Below are 15,086 nucleotides of genomic sequence, written 5' to 3'. Positions count from 1 at the left end.
GAGCGACTGAATTGAACTGAACTGAACTGAGCGACTAACACTTTCACTTTTTTTCATCCTTTCAGAGTTGTCTTCCTTTTTGTTTCTTTGACTTTGAATTTATTTCATATTCCTTTCATTCTACAGTATTAAAGAAATCCTGTCCCAAGGGTGGGATAAAAAGAGCAAATTAAGCAATCCAATACTACAGATTAATTATATTTCTTTTAAAGAACTTATGCATAGAAGTGAAGCACACAGACTTTTTCTTTTTCATTATATCTATTCTTCAATGTTGCCAAAGTAAAAAGTTTGGTATTCTAGAGTTCTCGATTTGACTGGAACAAACTGCTCCTATCCCTAAGTCTAATCACTTGTTCTCTTGCCTACTGATTTGTCCCTTCTGCTCTGTACACAATGAATACAAGCCCTAAGCATCTTTTGTACAAATGGACAGCCATCCTTTTTTCCAAGCTCTGTAGTAAGAACAATCAGTTTTCTCTCCACGGAAAAAATGATGACTGGTTCCTTAAGCATCTTCTCATGATTCCATTTTGGTCTTCTGCATAGAAAGACTTTATGATTTTAGTCATCCAATCATCAATTTAAATTAATGGATCTTCTCCTCCTTATTTCAGTATTTCCTAGTACAGAGAAAAAGTATGCTACATTCTCAGATAAGATCTAATTTTCAGATAAATCATAGAAGTTCATTAAATACATACATAAAACATAAAAATTAGGTTTGTAGAAAGTAGTTGAGGAAGTCTATTCTTCCTCAAGGAGATTAATTGGATCACTGAGAAAACTCAACATATCGTTACAATGGGGATTTATATTGCACTAGGTATTCCAGAATATAGTGTAATAGATATGGACATCTTGAAATTTATTTGTAAAGTTTCATTCACTGAAGTTCTATCAGGACTCTAGATAAGTGAAAGTGTGAAAGTGAAAGTCGCTCAGTCATGTCCAACTCTTTGTGATCCCATGGACTATACAGTCCATGGAATTCTCCAGGCCAGAATACTGGAATGGGTAGTCTTTCCCTTCTCCAGGGGATTTTCCCAACCCAGGTCTCCCAAATTGCAGGCGGATTCTTTACCAGCTGAGCCACAAATAAGTGTAGCAAAATTTAGAAAAAGAAAAAGAAATTCAGGACTCTAAGTAAAACTTGAATAATAGATGAACAACAAATACTTTTTTTGGTACAAACATTTCCATGCAATATTTGGAAAAGACTTGTACTAAAATATTTATTTTTTATTATAAGTTCAAATAAAATTGAACATCTTGTATTTTTTTTCTGGTAACCCTACTCTACATTAGCATAAATATATGGGAAAACACAGAGTAACTCCTAAGATAGTATCCTCTATAATTCCCCTATGATAATTACCAGTTCAGTTCAGTTCAGTCACTCGGTCGTGTCCAACTCTTTGCAATCCCATGAATCGCAGCACGCCAGGCCTCCCTGTCCATCACAAACTCCTGGAGTTTACTCAATCTCATGTCCATCGAGTTGGTGATGCCATCCAGCCATCTCATCCTCTGTCGTCCCCTTCTCCTCCTGCCCTCAATCTCTCCCAGCATCAGGGTCTTTTCCAAAGAGTCAACTCTTCGCATGAGGTGGCCAAAGTATTGGAGTTTCAGCTTCAGCATCAGTCCTTCCAGTGAGCACCCAGGACTGATCTCCTTTGGGATGGACTGGTTGGATCTTCTTGCAGTCCAAGGGACTCCCAAGAGTCTTCTCCAACACCACAGTTCAAAAGCATCAATTTTTCGGTACTCAGCTTTCTTCACAGTCCAACTCTCACATCCATACATGACCACTAGAAAAACCATAGCCTTGACTAGATGGACCTTTGTTGGCAAAGTAATGTCTCTGCTTTTTAATATGCTATCTAGGTTGGTCATAACTTTCCTTCCAAGGAGGAAGCATCTTTTAATTTCATGGCTGCAGTCACCATCTGCAGTGATTTTGGAGCCCCCAAAAATAAAGTCTGACACTGTTTCCACTGTCTCCCCATCTATTTCCCATGAGGTGATGGGACCAGATGCCATGATCTTCATTTTCTGAATGTTAAGCTTTAAGCCAACTTTTTCACTCTCCTCTTTCACTTTCATCAAGAGGCTTTTACACTCACATACAAACTCTGAAAATAGCTTGTGTTTTATTTTTGCCCTGGCTGCCAGGCAGTTCAGAGTTGCATTCTGCATTCAGGCACTCGGCTATGACCACCCTTTTCTACATCAGTTGTTTGAAATACAGAGCCAAATTTGAGGTCTATTTCAAGCAATGTGTCCAAAAAACTACACATGTACTTTGAACAAAAACTGTAGCCTTGTTTTAACTGCTTTCACCTATCTTTATTTTGCCTTTGTTTTAATGTCCTCACTTATTTTTCCCTGTTCCCAGGACTGAATGGCATAAAAAAAATGAGTAAAGTAAATGTTTAGCAACTTGTAAACCAAGGCTTTCATTAATATAGATGTTCCCTGCTGCTCTGTGGCTCAGACAGTAAAGAATCTGCCTACAATGAGGGAGATGCAGGTTTGATCCCTGGGTGGGGAAAATCCCCTGGAGAAGGACATGGCAACCCACTCCAGTATTCTTGCCTGGAGAATCCCATAGACAGAGGAGCCTGGTAGGCTAAGTCCATGCATTTGCAAAGAGTTGGACACGACTGGCTAACACTTTCACTTTTCTTTTTTCTGTGGCCCTGACTTTCCGTTTGTATTTTATTAACCCAGTTAAAGCATTCTATTTTATTTTATGTTTTTCAAATTCTTTTAGTAAAGAGACAGGTGAGTGTAAAGTATCTAAGTTTGTTAATTGTGGAGACAATGCTCAACACTGAAAGAAATAGGAAAATTGAATGTAACCAGAAGGAAGATATTAAGGAAGGAGTCTAAATACACTTAAAAATAATGGGTCTTCAAACTTCCAGGGACAAATTCTTGTTTTTATTTTATTTCAATCCTTTTCTCTCTGCTTTGCTCTAGACCTTTAAGCTTAAGCAGACATTTTGCATGCTATTAAACTAATGGTCATTTTCCCTCTTATTCATTTAGCTTTTCCTAAAACAAATATTTGAATTTCTATTACAGGTAAGTAAGTATGTCAAGGTATAAAAGTAAGATTGTAAATCAACAGAAACTGGAGAAACATGTTTCAAATGAAAGGGCAATGTAGCATATAATTTAAAAATTAATATTCCTATTCTTGTTCCTTGAATAGTACCTTTCAAATATTTTAGGTATCTATTTTTATATTTACCTCTTCATTTCTAAATAATCTACTTACACTGCTCTTTCTTGACTTAATCAATTTTTGAAATTACCTATTGATTTCCTATTAGTTTAGATAGGAAATTAGCACAGCCCCCAATCCTTCCAACAAAATTAGATCATAAACTTTGGTTTAGATAGTATATGTTCTTTGCATTTACAATGGCTGTGTAAATGTTTTTACTGCTGGTTCAAGTCATAAATGATGATTATGCTTCTTTTTGGTGTTGTTGATCATTCTAAGAAAACCACAAGGGGTGATCAAGCTTTGAAAATTCCTGAGGCCCTCAACATAAACTTGGCATGATGAACCATCCAACAAGCAGGGCAAATTATGCCTGTATGATTAGGAAAAGAACAAGTGGACATGGATTCCATGTTTCCATGGAAGAAGGGTACCCACTTTTGTGCTCACCGTCTGGCCTCATGGAAGAGCTTAGTTCAGAGAAGTTTGGTAATGGTCCTCTACATTTGCACACAATCTTCTTAGACTTTTAAGAGTTAACAGTTGCTTTTTTAAATTAGCTTCCTATGTACCTATTTTCATATTTTTCACATTCTCAAGTAAGTGTGTAAATTATAAAAAAACATTTCCCAACAATCAATATTTTAGATACTCTATCAATTGCATTTCTTTTCCTCAAAATTTCTATTCTCTTGTTATCAATTTTACTGAAGTGCTCTAGCCTGCTTCAGTTTTCAGCCTGGCACTCCCATTTGCTGTTCTCAATATCCCTATGTCAGGGACCCTGTATCTCCATTTCTTATTGTTTTCCTTCCCCATTTTGATCGAATACCTATTTGCGGTGCTTCTTATGAGAAGTGTTGAAAGTTAAATATTTATACTTTTCCCTTGCATGAATGTGCCATTTAATTAGTCACACTTATTTAATCACTTGTTAGACTGAGATTTCTAAATTGGAAGTCTTTTTTCTTTTAGATTTTTAAAGGTATTGCCTATTGTCTTCTTGATGCCAAAGCTGCTTCTGTTTAAAACTGTTATGATTTTGACATTGCGTGGGACATCTGTATGTAAATACCTCACTAAACTTAAATGTGAAAAAGTCAGACATACAACTTTTATAGTCAACCATTTGGAAAAAGAGTGATAAAAGTTAATGTGGAGAAATAATTTTAGCACGATTTCATAGATATGATCGGGGTGTCTGATGAAGAAAGAAGAAAATAAATAGTAGGATCACCGGATTATTGGGTGTCAAAAAGACAAAGAAGGGAAACTTTTCAAAAGAAAAGTGTGATCAGCAGTGTTACTGCACAGGTATATTATGTATTGTCCCAGCAAGATATTAACAACAATATTGATGGTAATAGGAATGATATCGTGAATTGAGGATCAGTGTAAAAAATCTGAAACATCCCCCGGCTGAATTCTGACAGCTAAATTTCTGGTTACTCTTTAGCAAATCAACAATCTCTGGTCTTCTGTTGCTCATCCACAACTTTGACCTTTATACCTTCAATGTCTTTGGACTTTCAATTCTGTACGGCGTGTACTTTATGCATCCTGATGTGCATTCACATACAGGAAGGATCACATTTGAGTCTTAAAGCAGTCCTATAAGGGAGGATAGGAAATGAGAATTCTCTTTCTTATATTCTTCTGTCTTTCCTATCTTAATAATTTTGTAGATGACAAAGTGAGTCAAAATGTTCCTAAACAGAGCCAGATTTAGAACCCAGGAGTCTCACCCAGGTTTCCACTATATGATATGAAGTGTCTGAAACACAGCAAATTAATGTTCCTTTGAGGCAATTGCATCAGTGTTTCTATAACAGTGTAAATCTGTGTCTCATATCTCTCAAAGTATTGCTCACGGTTTCATGGGACGAGGAAGAATTTTGTAATGGCTTATAAACTGATGTGAACTTTAAAGCCCCACCTTCTGATTTTACAGTCAGATGATGAGCAAGGTTGACAGAGGGCTTGACTGAAAGTCACAGTTTGTGTCAAGCTGCTCATTTTTCAGTTGCTGTTGTTTCTTCTTTGCAGTTATACATTACTACTTTAGCCTCATCATCATCAGTTAAATTTACTATGGTTCTGCTCAACCTTAAGGAGCGCAGAACACAATGATGCATACTTCTTGTATCACAGTATTTTTGCCTGTGATTTTTCAACAAATAATTTTAACATAGGTATACATCGTGGTTCAAATGTGAATCATACACCGGGTTATTGCAAAAGCAGATGGACATGCAAAGCCTGTCGCCACATGTATTCTTTGTAAATACCAGTGACCAATAGTTTTTATCACTGAGATGCATTCTACCATATCCTTTTAATATTTTTTAGATGAGGCCAAACGTGAATCAAATGTTTCATTTTTCATAGCCCACAGAACTGATAGGGCCCTCAGTAGGCCTTCGCTTTTTCTCATTTCTCAGTTGCAGATATGCTTTGGGAAATATAACGCCATTCAACACTGAGCTGTTCCAGAATTCTAAACGAAAGACTGTCGAGTTTTTTTTTTTTTTTTTACTTGGATTAAGCCAGTTGTGCTGAAAATAAAAAGATTTAATAAATGAGCATTGGTTTTCCTATGAACCTCATTCACATATGATTTCTTTGTCTAGGGCTTTGATCTGCTGGTGTTAATGTAAGTTTGCATGATAAGCACGCAAGAGCGGCAGACAGGGGGTGGAGTCAGTTTCTCTGGGCAGCTCGTTTGATTGACATTCCAACACTCATTACATATAAATGGAAGATGCCAGCCACCAATCTCCACATACGCTCTAACTGTCAAATCTTCCTCTGGCTCAGAGTAGGTAACTCCATTTGTTTACAGGCTCAACTCACCAATTTTAATTTATTGGATTCTCACCAAATTTGGCTTACTGGAAAATGGCAAAAACTGAGCCTTTATACTAATACAATATTCAGAATATAAGGAAATAAGAGTAAAGAAACAAAAATTTGTCTGTCTAGTACAAAAGAATCTCAGGATACCTTTGTCCTTCGCTCAGATCCTTTTATTGTAATTAACATCTTATTCTCCTCATTCTACCTCTACTTCCAAAATAAAAATAAAGCATAGTTACCGTCTAGTTTTAATAAAATCTTATTCCATAGCCTGACATTTTATGTCAAAAGCGTTTGTGAAAGAGTGAGAGTTTTTCATTTTTCTGTAACTAGATATTAGGCCTATCCATTCTAGTAGCCAGACTGCGGGCTAGATGTTTCTGCCATTACCAGCTGTCCCATCAGATTTAGGAGGTGGAAGAGTCACATGGTCTTGAACAGTATATCCTCCAGAGAGTATTCATCATCACTGATCATCACCATGACACTAATTTCTAGATCAGAGAGAAGTTCAGCCCATAGATAAATTACAGATCTTATATGTGTCAGATTACATACTGAGCAAATAAGGAACTCATTCATTTTCTCAGTAGTAATAGCTACAAGATATCTCTGTATCTTTTGGGTCTGACTGAAATAGAAAGACCTTTGCATTTAACATTTTTTGGTTGTGTTTTAATATATCAGTACCATTGTTTGGAGCTCAAGGATCACAGGACCTCACTCCTCTGTTTAGCTCAGAGATAGGTGACAGGCACATTCACTTCCAAACTCTTTGACTTCCTGAGAAAGTCCAACTCTTACACATAATAAAAGTGATCATTGAATAAATAAATGAACTGTATAATTGTGGGGCTATTCCTTCTGATCATTTTCCTGGCTTCATTTGAACATATTCTACATCTCAGTTTGAAATAATTAGTAGGATTGTGTTCAATGTCTGTGATAACAGATTGTTATTAGTATCAATGTTTCATCACATAGAAGTTTCTACTAAGGATATTTATTATAAACTGTCATTCAGTTTGCAGACTAAAATAACTCACTTACTTGCTTTTATTGATTAAATGAAGTATAGGTAGAACATTTCAACATCAGTGAAGCCTTATATTTTGTGAACGTTTCATGGTTTATAAAGCATTTTTATGTGAATTAATTCATCAGATTGATGCTGACATATTTCACATCTTTAGAGGATATGAAATCCCTTTTAACAGGGAAGTTAAACATAGAGTGTGAAGTTGAATTTAGAGACTCAGGAGGAAAAAGGTGGCAGGAGATTTCTAGAATAAATGTAGAGTCAGCTGCAAATGAAGGACAGACAGAGGCGTAAGGACCAAATCCAAGCAGTCATTGACATGGGCACCAGAATCCCTGGCCTGATCTGAGGCAAACTGACCCTGCTCAGGGGAGAGGCAATGCTGACTCTCCCACTCACCAACCACGTGCCCCTGGGAATCGCTGGTTTAAACAGTTGAGGCCTCAGTTTCCTCATCTGCAAAATGTTGTGATGATAACTGTTATGTTTATCTCGTGGAATTGCTGTCATTGTGCTTGCAGGTGGAGGGAGTAATTAAAAAAAATATATTTTAACCACAGGACCAACATTTCTCTTATGAAGAGACTGGCCTGGGTGTGGAGAGAAGTCCTTAGGAAACTGTTTTCACAGCAGCTGATGGGGTCCCTGGGGAATGATCTGGAATCAAATGGCCAAACAATAGAGAGCTATGTGGCTTTGGAAATGACTTTCGCAGGCACTGGGGGTGAATAACAGAGCTGAGAAAGAGGTGCCGAGGTTAGAGAGAGGAGAGGATGAGGACCGCAGCAATGACTGATCCTGGAGGGAGAGGCAGCCTCTGAGATACTCCTTGTGGGAAAACGGCAAAGGATTTGTAAAATATGATGCAAAATATTAGACTTTAAAGTGTTTATGGTCCAGTGACTTAAAACTTCTGTACTGTCTTGATTGCGGGAGCCTGATACATACATTTCTGCTTATAGAGGTATTGTGTTGGTGATATAAAAGGGTCAGAAGAATACTCAATATGGGTTTATACATGGAAACTCTGGGATAATATGTTAGAAAAATAGTTTTTGCCAGACATTAGTTTGGGAGATAAAACCCCCTGAATGAACTCTATAGATATTACCAAAGATATTATGTTACCTACTGGAAGTGGGAAGAGTTTTGAGATTAATTTTGACCTTCAGTGTCAAGGTACCCTCAGTAATGTCTTGGTTAGATGATATAAATATTTTTTTTACCACCTCTGGCAAATAATTTGATAGTGATGATTATTATGCTATATTATAATTAAAAGTTGATTTCTCTGTATCCAAAACACTTGTTCTTTTGTAGAAAATTAGTATTCTGTCCATTCTGAAAAGTCAGGTCCCAAAACTAACATGTGATGCAACACCTCTGTGATACAAGTATTGTTTCCTATGCTTTATAAAGCAAAATGATTCTCTTGGATTACAAATCTTGAGAAGCAGAACCAGAGATAAAACTAAGGTTTTTTGATTCTTGGATATCAGGTACATCTTCAGAAATATTTTGTGTGTGTTTGTGTGTGATAAGTTGCTTCAGTTGTGTTCAACTCTGCAACCCTATGGACTGTAGACCCCCAGGTTCCTCTATTCATGAGATTCTCCAGGCAAGAATAATGGAGTGGGCTGCCATGCCCTCCTCCAGGGGATCTTCCTGATCAGGGGATTGAACCTACATCTCCTGCATTGGCAGGTGGGTTCTTTACCTTCTGAGCCACCAGGAAAGCCCAGAAATATTTTATAATCAATAGGAAATGCATATTCCTTTCTAGATGGTAAGAGTCATAATAGCAATAATAAGTATAGGAATTAAAGTATTTAACTGATAAAGAAGGCAAGTATGATGTAATCTGGGCTACCCAGGTGGCGCTAGTTGTAAAGAACCCACCTGCCAATGCAGGAGATGTAAGAGACACGGGTTTGATCACAGGGTTGGGAATATCCCTTGGAGCAGGGCATTGGCAACCCTTTCTAGCATTCTTGCCTGGAGAATCCCATGGACGGAGAAGCTTGGTGGGCCACAGTCCATGGGGTCGCAAAGAGTTGGACACTACTAAAGCGACTTAGCATGCATGCATTTTGTTTGTGCCTGTATGGAGATATAGAATAGATCTAATATTTCAGAATCAGGGAGTAGCTTTCACAGTACTAGTTAACCACGGGTCAGTTAAAATGATGAAGTTAGGTGGTAGCTGTGATCAAGACAATGATGTTTATGTTGGTGATTGGTTCTGAGAATATGTACTTATATGACTCCATGTCTGAAGGAGAAAAAAAAAAAAAAAGGGTTCTCCTTGGTTTTCAATGGACTTCTTTTAAAAAAATTAAGTTTCTGCAAATTGGTTGAAGTTGCCTTTTTAAACTGAAAGAAATCCATATTATTTAAGGATTATTCAGTCATGAATATATATTTTATTGAAGCAATATCTAAGAAAATGGGACCTCTTAGGTGGCATAGTGGTAAAAATTCCACCTGCTTGTATATTTTTGAGATTAATTCTTTGTCTGTTGCTTCATTTGCTATTATTTTCTCCCAATCTGAGGGCTGTCTTTTCACCTTATTTATAGTTTCCTTTGTAGTGCAAAAGCTTTTAAGTTTCATTAGGTCCCATTTGTTTAGTTTTGCTTTTATTTCCAATATTCTGGGAGGTGGGTCATAGAGGATCTTGCTGTGATTTATGTCGGAGAGTGTTTTGCCTATGTTCTCCTCTAGGAGTTTTATAGTTTCTGGTCTTACATTTAGATCTTTAATCCATTTTGAGTTTATTTTTGTGTATGGTGTTAGAAAGTGTTCTAGTTTCATTCTTTTACAAGTGGTTGACCAGTTTTCCCAGCACCACTTGTTAAAGAGGTTGCAGCTCAATTCCAGAAAAATAAATGACCCAATCAAAAAATGGGCCAAAGAACTAAACAGACATTTCTCCAAAGAAGACATACAGATGGCTAACAAACACATGAAAAGATGCTCAACATCACTCATTATCAGAGAAATGCAAATCAAAACCACAATGAGGTACCATTACACGCCAGTCAGGATGGCTGCTATCCAAAAGTCTACAAGCAATAAATGCTGGAGAGGGTGTGGAGAAAAGGGAACCCTCTTACACTGTTGGTGGGAATGCAAACTAGTACAGCCGCTATGGGAAAACAGTTGGATTTTCTTAAAAAAAACATGGAATAGAACTCCATATGACCCAGCAATCCCACTTCTGGGCATACACGAGGAAAACAGATCTGAAAAGAGCACGTGTTGCACCCGGGCAATGTTCATCGCAGCACTGTTTGATTAATAGCCGGACACTGGAAGCACCTAGATGCCATGGAGCTGATGGATGGATAGGAGGAAGCTGTGGGTACTATACACCTGGATATACTTCAGCCGTTAAAAAGATTTCATTTGAACCAGTCCTAATGAGATGGATGAAACTGGAGCCCCTTATACAGAGTGAAGTAAGCCAGAAAGATAAAGGACATTACAGCATACTAACACATATATATGGAATTTAGAAAGATGGTAACGATAACCCTATATGCAAACAGAAAAAGAGACACAGAAGTACAGAACAGACTTTTGAGCCCTGTGGGAGAAGGTGAGGGTGGGATGTTTCGAAAGAACAGCATGTATATTATCTATGGTGAAACAGATCACCAGCCCAGGTGGGATGCATGAGACAAGTGCTCGGGCCTGGTGCACTGGGAAGACCCAGAGGAATCGGGTGGAGAGGGAGGTGGGAGGGGGGATCGGGATGGGGAATACGTGTAAATCTATGTAAATCTATGGCTGATTCATATCAATGTATGACAAAACCCACTGAAATGTTGTGAAGTAATTAGCCTCCAACTAATAAAAAATAAATAAATAAATAAATAAGTTTTCCATTAAAAAATTCCACCTGCAAAGCAGTAGATGCAGGAGTTTCCAGATCAATTCCTGGGTCAGGAAGATCCTGTGGAGGAGGAAATGACAACCCACTCCAATATTCTTGCCTGGAAAATTCCACAGACAGAGGAGCCTGGCGGGCTACAGTCTGTGGGGTCACAAGGAGTCAGACACGACTGAGCACACAGGCAGGAACACATGATCTAGGAGAATACTGGACAGATTTTGAGTTACACATTTTGTGAAAAATGAAAAACATTAAATTCAAACAGCTTATTTTTTTTTTAATTTTATTTTCAGAAAAACTAACTGTGAAAACTACTGTTTGAAGACAAATGAAAGCAAAGCTCTCTTAGAGAGCAGTGTGAATGATGCTCAGGTGTCTGTTATTTATGCAGTTTTATGACATAAAATTGCTTTTCACTTCAGCCATCAAAGTATTGGATATCTCAGTGGGTAAAGAATCCACCTGCAATGTACGAGACTCAAGAGATGTGGATTTGATCCTTGGGTTGGAAAGATCCTGGAGAAAGAAATGCCAACCCACTGCAATATTCTTGCCTGAAAAATCCCATGGACAGAGGAGCCTGGTGGGCTATAGTCCACGGGGTCACAAAAGAGTCTGACACAACTGAGTGACTGAGCACATACACATCATTGTGTTTGTTTACGTTTATTTGGTTTTACTTGTAGAATTCATGAATTTAATCTTTCTCCCAAACATGAATTAGTACACGTCTGTTCATTCACTCTCTCAGCTCAGAAATGCAACGATGCTCTCAATTTTGTTTGTTTGTTTTTTTGTGTTTTGTCTTTTTGTTGTTTTGCTTTCAAGACTGCTGTAGGAGGTAAAGTGCATGAAAAGGTAGATAGTAGTGTAAAACTAAGAAATATTCATTGTGCAGATATCATATTAATGGTATACTCAGGCAGCGTTTGTGAGCAGCACTCCAGATGCACAAAAGCAGATCACTTGACTCCTTAACTTTGCAACGCTAGCAAGTCAGAGGACAAAATCCTTTACAAGATCCCAGTTCTGATGTGGTTTCTGGTTCCTGCTGGGAAGGACGAAACTTTTGTGCTGGTTTTGTGATTTAGTCAACAAAGAGACCCACCTCTTTGAATTCTATAACACTCAAATACAAGCAATTGCACACCCTTTCCGAAATATCCAGAATCACTTCTGTATGGAGGAAGAAGTATACAGACTTTTTTTTTTTTTAATAATGATTAAGCGGAAGAGGGAAGCACTTTTTTGACCAATAGTAGGTCAGATGCTTAATTTTGATACTTTCTGTAAAAAGCTACATTCACATTGTAATTGTTGTTTCCTCATACTCTGTTAAGAGCCGGATTCTAGTGTATATAAATGAGGGGCTGATGTAGCCTAATTTGTCTGCAGGGGTTTGTGGCTTTGGCTAAATTCCCAATGGGGCATGCTTTAGCTGATCACACACATTTTCTCTTGCATTTAAAGGGAACATGGAACCCCGTGCTTCCTGTGTGTTGTACTGTAATACTCTGAACAACTATAACACGTCTACCTGGAGACAACTGCTTTCAATGCTTGCAAGTTAATACCTGTAATCACTGGCATTAGGAGACTTTTTAGCCTAAGACACAATCATTGTGGTTGATTTTGGATGAAAATCATGAAAAATATTTTACACGCACTGCAGATTTTCTCAGAGTTGAGGATGGAGCTAGTTCATAAGTTCCAAAGTCTAATGGAACAAAGAAATAAAGGAGGATATAATTTTAAGTACTAGCCCCAAATAATGACCATGATAAATGCAAAAATTATAAAACCTCACCTCTCTGGACCCCTTGGATACAAAATGAGGAGGAGTCAAATTTCTGGCTAGAGTTTCCTACTTGGTGGTTTAAAAAAAGAGAAAAAAATTACAGATCTTGAGATTTTCTAAAATATATACTATTCTTTTTCAAACCAAATGTGCTGGAAATAATTCAAAATTACACAGACAATTTATATTTATTAACACCGTAGTCTGCTGTAATACGATGGTGCCCTCAAGGCCATTAAGGCTTATATGCTATTTCATTCTTGTGCTCAGTCATTCAAAAACGATACGTTAATTCAACACACTGCCCTTGGCACTGGATCCATCATGGTGAACCAGGTAACATCATTTCAGCCCTCACGATCATCCAGTGTAGCAGGGGACTGGATATGAATCATATACACTTAGTAACTATATTTATTTGATAATCACAGATACAATTAACACAAAAGAAATAAAATGGTGTGGTTTCTCTGCTTTTGAAATAGTTTGTTAAGTGTCTTTTTCTGCTTGTTCCTCTCTCATATACAGTGTTGCTTTATTTTTTCCTCTGACTTTTAAGATAATTTTTTCTATGTTTTGACATTGAATGTTAGACAAAAATGCTGGGCAGGTTTTGGTATGCAATACCAGGAAAACACACATTAGATCATGTCATTCTTCTGAACGTCACTCCGTGGTTTTCCTTTATCCTCAGTGTACATTCAACATTCTTAATGGAGCTTCATGATGTGGCCCTTCATGAAGCAGGCCCAGTGTCTTTCTCCAGACTGAGTTGCTCACCATCTTCATGAGCTGCGCTTCCGATTCACTGGCTTTCTTTGCCCGCTGGGGTGCTTTGCGCTCTCATCACTGGGTGACCTCCGGACGTGACCTTCCTTGGCTGCCATCCTCCACTGCTCCACCAGCATGCTGCCTGCTCACCTGAGAAGCTCCCCCGTCTTTGTCCTGATTTCCGTCTTCCTCTCTCCTTCATACACTTCAGATCACGATCCTGAGGTCCTTTTCCTTAAGACCTTGTGACTCACCCCCCGCTGCTCCTGCCGTTAGTTGGTCTGCCCGTGTGTTCCCATGAGCCCTATTACTGAGCCCCTCGTGGTCTTTTAGCCTTTCCAGTACTGTTTCCACTATCAGATTGAAAGCTACAAGTGGAGAACAGTCCTGCTCAAAGACCTATCCTCATCCCTTGCTTTTGCTTCGCACATAATGACACTCAATAACCACTTGTAGAATGGCTGCTCCTGCTAAGTCGCTTCCGTTGTGTCTGACTCTGTGTGACCCCATAGACGGCAGCCCACCAGGCTCCTCCGTCCCAGGGATTCTCCAGGCACAGACACTGGAGTGGGTTGCCATTTCCTTCTCCAATGTATGCATACATGCATGCTAAGTCACTTCAGTCATGTCATGCTCTATGAGACGCTATGGTCTATACACTTCAGATCACGTGTGTATGGACCCTATGTTGGAGTGGGTTGCCATTTGAAGTACCAGGAAATTTAGGGTTAAACTGTCTTATTTATAATTAAATCTCCTCTATCAAACAGAGAGTGGGTATTTAATTCATATATTTTGCTGTTCAGTTGCTAACTCATACCTGACTCTTTGTGACCCCATGAACTGCCACATGCCAGGCTTCCCTGTCCTTCACTGTCTGGGAGTTTTTGCAAACTCATGTCCATTGAGTCGGTGATGCCATCCAACTATCTCATCCTCTGTTGCCCCCTTCTTTAATATTTACATTTATTTTTATTTGGCTGCACCAGGTTTTAGCTGCAGCAGGTGGGATCTTTGGTTTCTGTTCAGCATGTGAACTCTTAGTTGCATCATGTCGGTTCTAGTTCCCTGACCAGGGATCAAACCCAGCCCCTTTGTCTTGAGAGAGTGGGGTCTTAACCACTGGACCACCAAGGAAGTCCCTCAATTCATATTTGCTGAATGTATGAACATGCAAGTCTGTTGGGAGTTAGAGTCTTGGGACGTTCTCTGGGAATAATTTATAGGAACTCGGAAGCCTGTCCTTTGATTAGGAACCTGAGTACCTCTCTTATTCATCACTCATTCCTGACTGTTATATCATATGTTAGAGAGGAAAAAGGCTGAAGGGAAGTAAACATGTTTGTTCAGTTCAGTTTAGTTCAGTTGCTCAGTCATGTCTGACTCCTTGCAACCCCATGGACTGCAGTATGCCAGGCTTCCCTGTCCTTCACCATCTCCGGGTACAGCCAAATAATCACATGAAAATAAATATTAAGAAAAAGAAAAC

The sequence above is a fragment of the Cervus canadensis genome, chromosome 6, assembly GCF_019320065.1.
Source record: "Cervus canadensis isolate Bull #8, Minnesota chromosome 6, ASM1932006v1, whole genome shotgun sequence".
In the NCBI taxonomy this organism is placed as follows: Eukaryota; Metazoa; Chordata; class Mammalia; order Artiodactyla; family Cervidae; genus Cervus; species Cervus canadensis.
Note: the sequence above shows the minus strand (reverse complement) of the source record.